At 47.0% G+C, this 15298-nt stretch overlaps 1 protein-coding gene across 2 annotated transcripts in view; it reads right to left on the bottom strand.

Moving 5' to 3' along the window:
* The window catches only part of EDC4 (enhancer of mRNA decapping 4), a 499346-nt gene that overhangs the window by 127256 nt on the left and 356792 nt on the right, over window positions 1-15298 (bottom strand). The window lies entirely within an intron of this gene.

Genomic DNA, 15298 nt, shown 5'->3' with positions numbered 1-15298 from the left:
TTTTACTTACTGAACTACAACTCAATTTATAACATTTGTATCATTTTTTCTGAATTTGATATTCTGTCTATCATTCAAAATACACCTATGATAATTATAGACCATTCATTTCTTTGTAAGTGGGTAAACTTACAAAATCTGCCGGGGATCAAATTATTATTTTCCCCACTGTATACAGTAAACATACATTTAACATGCTGCAGCATTTTAGTCATTAGATGTTGTGGCAGCATTCGTTTTCTATTTCGGGGCAAAGAGCATTTTCGTAAACAAAATTGTCTTGTGAGCCAACAGTAAAAAAAAAAATGGGATTTTTGTACTCGCAGTAAAATCCATTTCTCTGTGCAACACACACAGCGCCTCCTTAATCTTGACCACTGTGTTATTTTGCCTCTAGGAGTAGGACTAGGCAGAACAAAAAACACCTGGCTATGCCCATATGCTGTCCTCAGTCAGTATAGAACACCCTCTCCGCTCCAGGTATTCAGTTTAGTAGCAAGCAGTAATAGAAGTATCAAACACTCCATAGAGGGGTGGGCACCGTATCCGAACTCAGAGAAATTGATTTTACGATGAGTACAAAAATCCCATTTTCTCTTTCGTTCGACAGACGCAGCGCCTCCCTAATTTTGACCATTGGGACATCCAAAGCAGTGCCAAAGAAAAATGAGGGGTGGGCAATAACACAAGGCTAACCACAAGAGCCCTAAGCTAGATTGTAAGCTCTAACGAACAGGGCCCTCTGATCCCTCCTGTATTGATTTGTATTGTAGAGTGTACAGTCTGCCCTGTAAAGCGCTGCGTAAACTGTTGGCGCTATATAAATCCTGTATAATAATAATAAGCAGGACACAAGAGTCTTAACCAAGTCACAGGAGCCCCATCTGAAACAAAAAATGTTTAAAGAAAAAATACCCCTTATTAGGGAACCCCCCTTTTAAACAGCAGCAATCGCACAAACCACATCCAAGGTATGCAAAGCAAATTCCTTGGAATGAGCTGGCTTGGGACACAAGGACAGCAACACAATGTCCTCATTCAAATGGAAGTCAGAGACAACCCTGGGAAAAATGCCAGGGACAAAGTACCACTTTATCCCTATGGAGTACTAAATAGGGACTATGACAGGATAATGCCAGCTCCAAAACCCTGCGGGTCGAGGTAATAGTCACAAGGAATGACACCTTCTGGGACAACGTAGGTAAGGGAATTTCCCAAATATTCTCAAATGGAGGTTTCTGGAGAATCAATAGCACCAAGTTTAAATCTCATGGTGGCAAGAGAGACTGTTCCAACAGAGCCACATGCCGGAACTCCTTAAACGAAGGTACAAACTAAAGAGTGAGTGGCTAGGGGTCGCTGAAAGAAGACTGCTAAGGCAGACACCTGGCCCTTGATGGTGTTCAATGCCAACGTCTGCTCAAAGCTCTGTTGAAGAAAAGGTAAAATTCAAGCCACAGAAAAGGATTGAGGGTGAATGTCAATGGACTCACACCAAGAAATGTACGCATTCCGCGTACGATGGTATATCTTACTAGAAGTCGACTTCTTCGCCTTCACCATAGTAGAACTTACTGATACAGACAAACCTCTCTCAGTACCTGGCTTTCAATGGCTAGGCCATTAAAACCAGTAAATGTAAAGCAAGAGGGAAGCTCAGCCCTCGGTACAACTGGTACTCTTTTAGAGGTAGCTTCCAAGGGAAGTTTACGGCCACCGGAAGACTTTTGCCCTCGGTCCTTTGCAGGCACTGCAGAAGAGGAAGGCGCTGTCCGCGCAGTGACACTAGGACGACTGCGGCGTCTACCAGAGGAACTTGCGAGACTCAGTTACTTCCCATTGAACTTTACCTGCTGAAGGGGCCGACGTCTGAAAAGAAAAACTACTAACCTGGTCAGCATTCACTCCAGAGTCAGACTCAGGTAGCCCAATTCCCTGGACAGGGCTAGAGGGGACCTTGGATAGTTTGTACGTCACCCGAACCTTCACAGGAATTATACCCATAACAAGGAGACGCAGGGCCCCTGAAGTGGACAAATTCTGTCCCCCTTCTTTGGTACCCCCAATTCGTGGACTCCCCTTGACACTCACGAATGAGGTCCATGAATTTGGAAACCAGCGAAGACGTCCCCCCCACCCGAGCAATGGGTGAGGGCAGACCTTCATGTTAAAGGAGTCTTGTCAGTGGATCCGGATAAACCCGCGTTAGGCTTACCGGACCAAGAATGCTTGGAACATCCCGGGGAAGACTTGAGAGATCCATTTCCTTTATCTGCAGCCCCGGGAGCCCAAAAGAATTTCTTGTGGGCTAAGAAAGGCCCCCGTCTGCAACAAGGAGGCTCCTTCTCTTTCCTAGATTGAGGCAGGAAGGCACTCTGACAGCACAGGAGCTGCATCACAAATATACTGTATCCCATGGACCAACTGGTCCACTAAATCAAAAAAGCTTGACCCATTCAGTTAGGGTCTACGACACCAGGGTCAAGGCCAAGACTGGACACAATGCCGACCCAGCCATAGTAAACATGCTGCATGCCACAGCCTCTGCTTTCTTGTCAGCCGGGTCCTTAAAAGGACAGGGACTCCTCTACTGGGATCATGGTTGCTCTATTCAACCTGGAAAAAGGAGGGTCCACCACCAGTGGGGTAGCTCACTTTATTTTAAAGTGATTCTTCAAAGGGGTAGTGTACTGAGAAATGTTTGGTGACCACAAGGGGTGATTTTGGTTGTGCACATTCCTTATAGGTAAACCTATCAAAATAAGGCCGAAAAGGAAACACCCTTGGTCTGTGATGCGAGTTATGCGTACCACAGGACACAGCAACGTCTGTGGCCCTGTCCACCGCATACCCCATCTTTAGAGTCTCTCGCACAGCAGTAACAAGTGCATCTACCAGCGCTTTTTCCCTTGCTGCTGAGACTGCAGAGGACTCATCCTCACTATCAGACGGGTCAGGGGGCGAGATATTAAACCCCCCTAGAGGGGCCACATCCCCAGCGGTATCAGGCTCAGAATCAGTGGAGAGACTGAGCAGGGGGAAGGCGGGGACACTTTCTCCTGGGTCTTTGCCCACACGCTATTTCCACCCGGGATACTAATGACTCAAAGACCGCCGTCAGCGCAATCATGGGGTTTCGCAGGACCTGCCACCTACATGAGGAGATCAGTGAGTGAGATGTGACCCTGAGGCTCCATAAGGAAGACCAACAGAAATGGCTGCCGTGACCTCATCGGCTACACAAACATAATATTAACCAAATCTGTATTAACAACATGACAAATTAAAAGCGGGAGTCCACCGGGACTCCGCGTTTTTTTTTTTTTTTTTTAAAAGCCAGCAGCTACAAATACGGCAGCTGCTGACTTTTAAATAGTGACACTTACCTGTCCAGCGCGCCCGCGATGTCGGCACCCGAAGCCGATCGCTCGCTCGGCTGCCGGGTCCCGCCGCCATCTTGGGTATGGGAATCAGGAAATGGAGCCTTTCGGCTTCATTTCCCGGTTCCCTACTGCGCATGCGCGAGCCGCGCGGCGCAATCCGGACGGTCCCCGCTGCCTCTGGGAGCTGTGTGTTTCCCAGCAGGCAGCGGGGCACTTGCTGAAGGGGGCGGGCGCTTGCGGAACGGGGGCGTAACCTACGCTCGTTCCGCAGAGAGCTAGCCCGGAAGTGGGTGCAGTTACCTGGATTATCCAGGTAACTGCACCCCCCTCCCCCCTGAAAGGTGCCGATTGTGGCGCCGGAGGGGGGGGGGGATTCCGATGAGCGGAGGTCCATTTTAGGGTGGACCTCCGCTTTAAGTTAGAAAATATAAATAAAGTGCCTACATCACAACACAATGATTGTTAAGTGAAACCATATTCCACGATAAATCCTTAAAGTCCATATGAGTATAAATGATCAAAATCTTTTAATGGTGCGCCAAAAATATCCACGTGACACCAAACTTGTGCTTCCCCCGCACAATTAAAGAGCAAGTAAACTCTGCATTCCTTATCGTGATTTTTATCTCGTGATATGAAAATTTATTTCCAACCCTTGCACAGTATAATGTATGCATAATCGCTGCTTACTTACTGTTTTTTAGTCGTTTGTAAAAAAGTTTAATTTAGTATAGTGTTTAATTTAGTTTAGTATAGCGCGCAATATTTATATTTATAATAAGCACTTTCAGAAAGTCAAAAAAATACATGGGAGGTGCCTCATGTGTGACATTATCCCACAAGTCGGCCTGACCGATTGGAACTGCTGGCTGTTTGTAACACATGCTGTGTAATTCTGTCAAAATTGTAAGTGATTTTATCATTTTATTAACATTTTGTTGAAATACTAAACTTTGGGGATTTTATTCTGTACTTTAACTTCCTCCAGGGAGTCTATCTTAGCTTTGGAGAGCGTGGTGAATCAGACAACAGGTAAGGAGCTCATTTAACCACTTCAATACCAGGCACTTTACCCCCTTCCTGTCCAGGACATTTTTCGGTTTTCAGCGTTGTCACACTTTGAAAGACAATTGATCAGTCACACAACAGTGTATCCACACTCCATTTTTGTAATTTCCTTCTCACAAATAGAGCTTTCTTTTGGTGGCCTTTGCTCAACACGGTTTGTATTTTTTGCTAAACAAATTAAAAAAAAATTCAACATTTTTGACAGGCACCGACGAGGCTGCACTAATGGGCACTGATGAGGAAGCACTGATTAGGTGGCACTAATGTAGAATTGATGGGCACTGATGGGCACCGATAGGCAGCACTGATGGGCATCTGAAGGGCACTGACAGGAGTTACTGATGGGGCACTGTTATGGAAACTGACAGGCATTCCTGATGGGGCACTGACTGGCAGCTGATGGGCACTGACTGGGATTGTTGTGGCACTACTGATGGGGGTGTGCAGATTAACAGTGCAGACCCCCCTCTGACAGGAAGAGCCACCGATCGTCTCTCCATGTCAGCACGAACTGAAGAAAGCCATTTACAGGCACTTCTTGGTTCACGCTGTGATCAGCTGTGAGTGTTCACAGTTGATCACATGGTAAAGAGCCTACGTCAGAGTTGTGGTGTGTTAGACTGACACACAGCAACACCGATTGTCGTGCTACATGCCCCCATGGACACGCATTGGCTTGTTATCCAGAAAGTTTATATATATATATATATATATATATATATATATATATATATATATATATATATATATATATATATATATATATATATATATATATATATATATATACATATACCGTATATACTCGAGTATAAGCCGAGATTTTCAGCCTCTTTTTTGAGGCTGAAAGTGCCCCCCTCGGCTTATACTCGAGTCATCGCTGTCTGCCTGCTCGATCAGCGTGTCGAGCAGACAGACAGCGGCCATTCTATCCTTCAAACGCCGCGCCTCCGCCTTCGCCTGTGATAGGCGGAACACTGAATTTCCCAGCAGCCTGTGTTCCGCCTATCACGGACATCGTCTCATCCTCGTACTACGGACGAGGATGAGACGATGTCCGTGATAGGCGGAACACAGGCTGCTGGGAAATTCAGTGTTCCGCCTATCACAGGCGAAGGCGGAGGCGGAGGCGCGGCGTTTGAAGGATAGAATGGCCGCCGAGGCGCCGACGAAGAGCGGCGATCCTGGCAAGGCACGGGACGGAGGCAAGGCCCGACACGGGACGGGACGGAGGCACGGCACGGCACGGGACGGAGGCAAGGCACGGCACGGGACGGAGGCAAGGAGGCAAGGCACGGGCTCGGGACACAGGTAGGCTGGACACACACACACACACACACACACACACAGGGATGGATGGATGGAGGCACACACACACAGGGATGGATGGATGGATGGAGACACACACACACAGGGATGGATGGATGGATGGAGACACACACACAGGGATGGATGGATGGATGGACACACACACACACAGGGATGGATGGATGGATGGACACACACACACACAGGGATGGATGGATGGATGGACACACACACACACAGGGATGGATGGATGGATGGACACACACACACACACAGGGATGGATGGACGGACACACAGGGATGGACGGACACACAGGGATGGACGGACACACACACAGGGATGGACAGGCATGTCTCACCCTCGGCTTATACACGAGTCAATAAGTTTGCCAGTTTTTTGGGGGGTAAATTGGGGGCCTCGGCTTATATTCGGGTCGGCCTATACTCGAGTATATACGGTATATATATATATATATATTTTATTTTTTTTATTTTTTTGCACAGTGTTTGCACATTTTATATGGATGTTATTTGCACAGATAAGTAAATTTAGGATGAGTTAATATGTTTAATGCGCTTTTAATGTGTCTCTTATGTGCTTTATTCACTTATACCTAGCACACTTTTTATTGTTTGATTGGAGCTTATTCCACATCCTACTCGGATTGGCAATTTAAATGCTGCTGTCCATTTGATGTTATTGCATTTTTATTTTATTTGTTTTTACTTCTTTTTTTGTTACTAAGATTTAAAATTTATCTTGGGTTTAGGGAGTCAAAGAAATAGTTGATGATTCTTCCAGGTATGCAGTGTCATTGTCAATGCCTGCAAACTGAACTGAAATCGATGTGATCTTCCATCTAACCTATATTCTGTATATTACAAAATTACTCAACCCATATGTAATAGAAATGGAGAGAAAGAAGAAAGAAGTGTTTGTGGTCCAAATCAGGAGTGTCTCCTAGTGTGACAATGCTGCTCCTCCATAAATAAAATGGAGCAAGTGTCAGCCTAGGAGAGGAAGTATGTTACTGCCAAAATGTAAATATAAAGAAAAAAAAACTAGAAAAAACAGACTACCAATGCAGCCACCATATTTAAAGACATATTACATTTCTGATTTTGGTCTTAGATACACTGTCAACGTTTACTATCTCATCATATTACTACATCAATTTTAATACTCCTAAATCAATTGACTGCATTTGCACTATATCCATCTGCTTCTGCTTTTTTTTTTTTTTTTGCGACAATGTGTTTATCCTCTTCCTGCCTGGCCTATTGTAATATGATAACAGGTCGGGAGCCCTATTATCCTGGGAGGACAGGATCGAGCTGTACAAAGGCGCAATCTGTCAACTGCTGTGTACACCAAACCTGGCCAATAAAAGATCACTGTACTAGCCCGCTGCCAGTACCATGTGATTGCAGTGGCCAACCACAGCATGAATGGCTTTGTTTCATTCCTTTCATGTGTACAATTCATGTGTACTATTGTGATCAACTCTGATGGTTACAGTGATCACATGATAAAAACAGGGCCAATCACAGCCCATCTGTACAATGTGATCACCTGCGGCCAATCACAGCTAATAATTGTAAACACTAAAAGAACAGTTTTCAGTCAGAAAAAATGGTCGCTTATAACGGTGGAATTCACCGTTATAAGCAATCATAACGTGTAAAAAATCCTGATCACCTCCCCAAAGTAGTACAGACTAACGGTGTATTGCTCTAGTCACTGTAAAACAAAAACAAAAAAAAAATATATATATAATGTAATCAAAAAGAAAAAAAAATAGGATTTTTTGTACACACCGTAAAATCCTTTTCTCTGTAATTCACCGGCCGACACAGCTCCTCTCGTAGCCATTGGGTTGTTATGTAACACACAGAACTTTCTAGTTCCGCACAGGGGGGTGGTCCCTTAGGTAACAACCCTCCAGCCTGCCATGCAGTCATCAGTACGTCAGCAAGCAGTATAATGCAAAGAGAAAAAGGAGGGGCGGGTGCTGTGTCGGTCGGTGAATTACAGAGAAAGGGATTTTATGGTGAGTACAAAAAAATCCTATTTTCTCCGACCGACACAGCACCTCTTAGCCATTGGGACTTCCCCAAGCAGTGCTAAACGAGGGGTGGGAAAACAGCATAAACAACTTCATCCACCATGGCAAGTGGGAACTAGTGAAACTTTACCCACAAAAAAAAAAAAAACTGTGTGGAAAAATCCACCACAAAACCAGGGTACGCTCAACAGGAGAGACTATCCACAACCGCACCAAAAACTGTGGAATGTAATGCAACAGTGCATTAGCTTAAGGTACTGCGTCTTTATCGAAAAACCAGGAAGAAAAATAAAAATATTGCATTCTCAATTGCAACTATACAGCCGCCTGCAAAACTTTGCGGCCAAAACAGGCATCAGCCGATGCACTGACATCTACCTTGTAGAACTTGGTAAACGTGTGGACAGACGACCAGGTCACCTCTTTACACACTTGAGCGACAGACGATTGGTGTCGGAAGGCCCAAGACGTTCCGATTGCCCTTGTGGAGTGGGCCGTGACTGGAGAGGGGGGCACCTGCCCCTTCAAGGTGTAGGCTTGTACTACAATCTGTCTGATCCACCTGGAAATGGTGGCAGACGAGGCCGCCAAGGCTTTCTTTGGACCAAGCACAGCGAAACAGCGAGTCTGACTTCCGGAAGGGAGCCACGGCAAACAAATACACCTTTCAGAGCCCAAACCACGTCCAGAGCATGAAGGGCCACCTCCTTAGGATTTGTCAGCTTAGGACACAGATGTTAACACAATGTCCTCATTGATGTGAAACGCTGAAACCACCTTCGGCAGAAAAGACGGTTGCAGACGCAACACCACCTTATCCTTGTGGATAACCAGGTAGGGTGACTTGCAGGACAAGGCCGCCAGTTCCGAAACCCTCCTGGCCGATCTAATGGCCACTAGAAAGAACACTTTCTGGGAAAGAGTCAAGAGAGGGAACTCTGACAGTCTCAAATGGTGGTTTTTGCAGCGCCAATAACACCAGGTTCAGATCCCACAGGGGCAATGGTGGACGCACCGGAGGGACTACATGTCACACCCATTGAACAAAGGTACTCACCAGAGAATGAGATGCCAGGGGTCGTTGAAAAAAAGACAGCCAAGGCTGATATTTGTCCTTTAATGGTGCTTAACGCCAACTTCTGGTCTACTTCTTGCTGAAGAAAAAGCAGGATCCTGGATATAGCAAAGGAGCGCGGATGCCATCCTTTCTCCTCACACATGGAGATATAGGCCTTCCAGGTACGATGATAAATCTTCCTGGAAGAGGATTTCCTTGCTCTCAACATAGTGGGGATCACCGAGTCTGACAGACCCCGGGGTCCTCAACACCTGGCTCTTAATAGCCATGCCGTTAAAGCCAGTGATGGTAAAGCAGGATGGAGAATCGGACCTTGAGACAGAATGTCCTCTCGTAACGGCAGTCGCTAGGGGGAGTCTGCCACCAGCCACACTATGTCTGCGTACCAAGGCCGCTGATCTGGGGCAACCAGAATTACTGGGATCCCCTCGACTTCCACTCTGCAGAGCAGACATGGTTGCAGCTCTAGTGGAGGAAAAGCATAGATCAGCTGATACTGACCCCACAGAGCCACCAGCGCGTCTGCCCAAGGATCTTTTGTCCTGAACACAAATCTCGGCACCTTCCGATTGAGACAGGAGGCCAGAAGATCCATGTCTGGTGTGCCCCACCAAAGGCACAGCAGCCTGAAAACCTCCGGATGCAACGCCCATTCTCCTGGTTCCAGCATCTGGCAACTCAGATAGTCCGCCTGCCAGTTCTCCACTCCCGGGATGTAAATGGCTGACAGGGCCGGAACATGTCGCTCTGCCCACTGAAGTATGTGAGTGACCTCCCGTGCGGTGGCTGAGCTTTTTGTTCCTCCTTGGTGATTGATATACGGCACCGCAGTGGCGTTGTCTGACTGGATCCTGATCGGACGCCCTCGCAGTCTCATCGACCATGTGGAGAGGCATAGCCTGATCACTCTCGAGCAGATTTATCGACAATTTGTATTCCTCCGTCGTCCAGAAGCCCTGAGCCGACTGAACCCCCATCACTCCAACCCAGCTGGATAGGCTGGCGTCCGTTGTGATCACTGTCCATTTTAGAGGTAGGAACGACTTCCCAGAATGAAGCACCGGGGACCTCAGCCACCAAATCAGTGAATCTCTGACTAACTGGCTCACCTGGATATGCCGATCCAGGGACAGCGGAGATTTGTCCCACTTTGTCAAAATCTCCTTGTGCAGAACTCTGGTGTGGAACTGGGCATACGGAACTGCCTTGAAGGAGGCCACCATGAGTCCCAGGACTCACATGCAGAAGCGCAGCGACAACCACTTGCGGTTCATCAACAGTTTTACCACGGCTCTGAGAGTCTGTAGCTTGTTTGAAGGGAGAAAAACTTTCCCTGGAGTCTAGCAGTAAGCCTAGGTACTCCAAACGCTGGGTCGGTACTATCACCGACTTCTTTAGGTTCAACAGCCACCCAAATTCTTGCAGGGTCTGCATGGTGAGCGCCACATCCTCTTCTAACTCTGAGGTGGAAGAAGCTCTCAGGAGGAGATAGTCTAGGTATACCACAATCGCGATCCCACGTTACCGCAGCAACACCAAAACTGGAGCCAATACCTTGGTAAAGACTCAGTGGGCCGATGCCAATCCAAAAGGGAGAGCCACAAACTGATTGTGGGCTTCTCCGACTGCAAACCGAGGAAACTTTTGATGCTGGAGGCATATGGGTATCTATAGGTACGCATCCTGGATGTCAAAGGACGCCAGAGAGTCCCCTTGATGGAGTGCAGTGATTACTGAGCGAACCGATTCCATTCTGAACCTCTGCACTTTCACAAAGTGATTGAGGGCTTTTAGATCCAAAATTGGATGTACCCCTTCATTCTTGGGAACTACAAACAGGATTGAGTAGAACCCCTGGAAACATTCTGATTCCGGAACAGGTACAATCACCCTGCGATTCAGAAGGTCCCTTACGCCCCCCCCCTCCCCCCAAGAGGGCCTCTCAGCGAGCCGGGAGAACGAGAATGCTGGAGGTGAAGAATCTGTTTGGTGGCCAAGAGAGAAACTATCTTGTAGCCTGAGGAAATCAGATCGCAAACCCATTGGTTGGACAGTCGAGAGGACCACCAGGCAGCAAAATCCCGAAGGTGTCCCCCCACCCGATACATGGGTGGAGGCAAACCTTCATGCAGTAGCATTTTTATTCGCAGGCACGTCTGTCCTTCCATGGTCACCCTGTCGGGCTGGGGACGTTTGGCTGAAGCTCCGGGTGGACGAAAAAGCCCTGAGCGGAAAAGGATGGCCCTTGCCTACGGCGTGGCTCCTTTGCCTTCCTGGCCTGTGGGAGTAGTGTACACGTACCACCAGTGGCATTCTTAATAATGTCATCCAAAAAGGTTTAAAAAAACTGGTCGCCAAGGAAGGGAATATCCGTCAGGGCTTTCTTGGATGCCTGGTCAGCACACCAGCATTTTACCCAAATCAGGCGCCTCAGCACCACTGTTGACACTGAAGCCCTGGATAACTGGGGGAGAGTATCCAGGGCCGCGTCAAACGTACTTAAGGCCTTGCACTAGTTAGTCTGCTAGTTCCACGCAGATAGGAGAAGCCTGTTCTCCCAATTCGCGGTGCAACAACTTTGCCCAATCAGTTAGTGTCTGCGACACAAGTGCAGATGCCAGTACTGGTCGCACGGCTGGCCCCACAACCGTAAACAAGGAACGAGCCACTGCCTCAGCCTTCCTGTCCGTGGGATCCTTAAATGCAGGAGTCCCCTCTACTGGGATAATGGTTACTTTGTTTAACCTGGATACTGGGGGGGTCCACGACTGGAGGAGCCGACCACTTTTGAGAAGGCTCTCCTCGAAGGGGTAACGCACCGCCATGTATTTGGGGACCGAAAAGGTCCATTGCGGTCAACCCCATTCCTTGTAAATTAACTTGTCAAAATAAGTCGGCTATGGGAACATCTTAATTAAACGGGTTGGCTTAAGTGACCCAAAAGGGGCCGCTACCTCAGCGGAGTGATCTGCTGGCTCCTGAATCTTCAGGGTATCACGCACAGCTGTGATAAGTGCTCCGACAAGCGCTTTGTCGTGCACGGACCCAGACTCATCCTCACTGTCCGAACGGTCCTGGTCAGCGTCATGTGAAACGACAGAGCAGGGGTCACCAGCCTCAGAAGGGCCTGAGTCTGCATCAGAGCTCTCCCCAGAGGACGGGGGGCAGGGGACGCTTTTTAGCACCCATGCACCACCTCCATCTTGGCAACGAATGAATTGAGGACCGTCGACAAGGTGCCCAAAGGCAGTGCGCATTCCGCAGGCGAACTGCTTGAAACTGCCTGGATTTCGAGGGAAGAAACACCAGTTTCTGAAGCCATGCTGACCCTACCCTGTCTGCCACCTGAAGCGGACTTAGGACAGTGATAGTCCCACCCTCCTTAGTGCTTCCGGCGGAGGGGCCCTTTCCCGCAGGACTCACCATCCTGAGGGGTTCTGCGCTATCCAGCAGGTAGTGCCTGTAGTCTCTGTTGGCTCCCAAGTGCAAAGGAATCAGCTCTGTGTCGGTGGAAGCAGCTGCTAATGGCGCTGAAACCACTCAATAGTGTGCTCAGGCTCAAAGAAAATGGCTGCCCAGCGTCCAGTATAAGGACATAAAACACAGGGAAAATGCCTGCCAGAGCACAGGAGCACATTCTGCCGCTAGAGAACACTGAAAAAACGTGTTCAGGCTTCCAGAAAATGGCCGCTGGTGTCCAGTATAAGGACAAATCACAGGGAAAATGGCCACCGAAGCCCAGGAGAGCATGCTTTCCCTTTCCCACACCTAAGATGGCCGCTGATGCAAAAGCCATGAGGGACAGGTGGAAACAATGGTGGTGAAATAGCGCTGCACAGGACACAAGCACAGCCTCACAGGCACCTTACAGGGACATGAAAAACAGGACCCAGGACCCAGCCAGCCAGCGCAACCCCCCCCCCCCCCAGGTGAGAGACCCTGCACAGACACACGCACACCGCTCTGCAGCATCCCCCGGGGGGGGGGGGGGGGGGGGAGAAAGGGACAGGGAGAGAAGAGAGGGAGGTGAGGGACACCCAAATCTACCTCCCAGGGAATGCCCAGCTGCTCAGCCCCACCGAGGCAGGGAGAGCAGGGAGAGCTGTACTTACCAGTCCTGCAGAGCTGGGAGACATTCCATTACAGACCCACTCACTGATCAGTACAGGGTGCTCCTGGCCTGACAAACTGATGTGACGCAGACATCAGTAGCCCGGTCATATGTGTGCCCGGAGCATAAAAGTTCAACCACCCACCTCTGGAGCTGAGGTTGCGTCATGGCCGACCCAGGGCAGAGCTCTGGTCTGCACACGCTCGATGGCCGGACTGGGGAGACTACAAGAATAAGGGTTACAAGCCAGTCAGCCAGATCGTAGGATCTATCATCTTGCGCAATAGGCCCGTCAGGGTTCCTAGGTCCTTCTCTAGGCAAAATAAAACTGATGACTGCATGGCAGGCTGGAGGGTTGTTACCTAAGGGACTGGCCCCCTGGGCGGAACAAGAAAGTTCTGTGTGTTACATAACAATGTAATGCCTAGTATTCTCCTAAAGGTGGGCGTAACAACCCAATGGCTAAGGGAGGAGCTGTGTCGGTCAGTGAATACAAGAGAATTTTTTTTTATTATTATTTAAATACCGTCACCATTCAGTGTCCCTGATCAATGACACACCAGTCATGGTGACACTGTACTGCACTGGTGACAGTATGTAATAAGAAAAAAAAATTGTGAAAAAATCTTTTATTTTAAAATTTCTTTTAATAACGATTGTGACAAAAAATTACAACTTCAAAAAACTTTCCATGTCTCTTAATACCTTGGACTGTCCGCTTTCCAAAAAGGTAGTTTTGGGGATATTTGTACTGTCCTGGCATTTTTGGGCCTCAAGAAATTATATACGCTGTCAGTACTTGAGGATATATAGATATAGATATAGATATATATATATATACACACACATACACATATATACACATCATAGTTTGAGGACTCTACAGATTAAATATACAATGATTTGGGTTATTTCCACCAAAGAAATGTAGCAGTATGCATTTTGGCCTCAATTTATTTAGAAATATTTGCAAAATGTTATAACGGAAAGAAAAAAAATTTTTTTTTTTCATAAATGTCGGTCTTTTTTTTAACAAAAATGTAAAAACCCAGCGTTCATTAAGTACCTCCGAAAGAAAGCTCTATTTCTTTGAAAAAAAATGATAAAAATGTCATATGGGTACTGTACATCACAGAAATATCATTCAAAGTGTGGCAGCGCTAAAAACTGAAAATTGGTCTGGGCAAGTGTCTGGTATTGAAGCAGTTCGCATATATACATATATATTTTTATTCTTAGATTTTTTTTCAGATTTTTATACATTCATTTTCAAAAGAAAATTTTTATATTTTTTGGTCTAAACTAAAGGTCTCCAATCTTCCTAAAAACTAAATAAAAAAAAAAGGGTCTGGTTTACTGTCCCTCAGACTTAAGGGGGGTCTGGGCTGTGGCCAAGAGTAGTAGAAAATGCCCCGGCGTCAGCTGGAGTAGACAATGCTCCATTATTGGTATTAGTGGGGAGAGTAAAGCTCCATTGTTTGTGTCAGTGGGAGGGATTATGCCTCATTGTTGCCATCAGTGTGCGGAAGAGTGCGTCATCCCATTATAAGTGGAAAAAATAGTGCCCGAAGGGTCAGATAAAGGCAAAGAATTTGGAGACCACTGGTGTATATACTGAACATTGGTACTTTACTGTCCTGTTTGTAGTAATACTCAACTTTTGCTATTTGTGTATAATTTAGGAAGGCTGTGTCCCTTCTAAATTCAAATGTAACCCTAGCATGACTACATTTTATGATTGCACATTCTTCTTAAGCTGGACAGGCTGACATTTACCAGTTCAGCAGGGACCAGGATATACATGTATCCTGGCAACAGTGGGAACCGCCTATTCCCAGGTTTATATGCAATGTTTTACTTTATGGAAAATCGGTGATACACCTACAATCTTGAGGAAGTGACTCATTATAAGAATACATGTCATTGGTCTTAAAATAAAGATCTTTTCATCAAGAATAGGCATATTCATTAGGATCGACTTTTGCATTACCAAATGGTTGCACAGCATCAAGAGCAACCCACCCCTTACCTGCATGAAAGAAAGTAGCCGGCTAAGGTTACGTACCAAATTTACAAATGGTTACTTGAAAAATCACTACATGTACTTTAAGTCATACCAGCCTTATCCTTTAAGTTTGCCTAAAGGAACTTTTGAGCCTGATAATTCAAGAAGTAGGCCCCTACTTTTGGCCCTAACCTGTGGGCGACAGGAGTGCACTTAGTTCTGCACGCCTGTGACCAATCAGTTCAGCGGTGCACTCTAGGCAAACTGCCTTTAGGTATT

The sequence above is a fragment of the Lithobates pipiens genome, unplaced genomic scaffold, assembly GCF_037356315.1.
Source record: "Lithobates pipiens isolate NorthernLeopardFrog02 unplaced genomic scaffold, aLitPip1_a1.2 Scaffold_10, whole genome shotgun sequence".
NCBI classification, from domain to species: domain Eukaryota; kingdom Metazoa; phylum Chordata; class Amphibia; order Anura; family Ranidae; genus Lithobates; species Lithobates pipiens.
The sequence above is the reverse complement of the archived record's forward strand: the minus strand, read 5'-3'. Positions and strand labels throughout refer to the sequence as shown.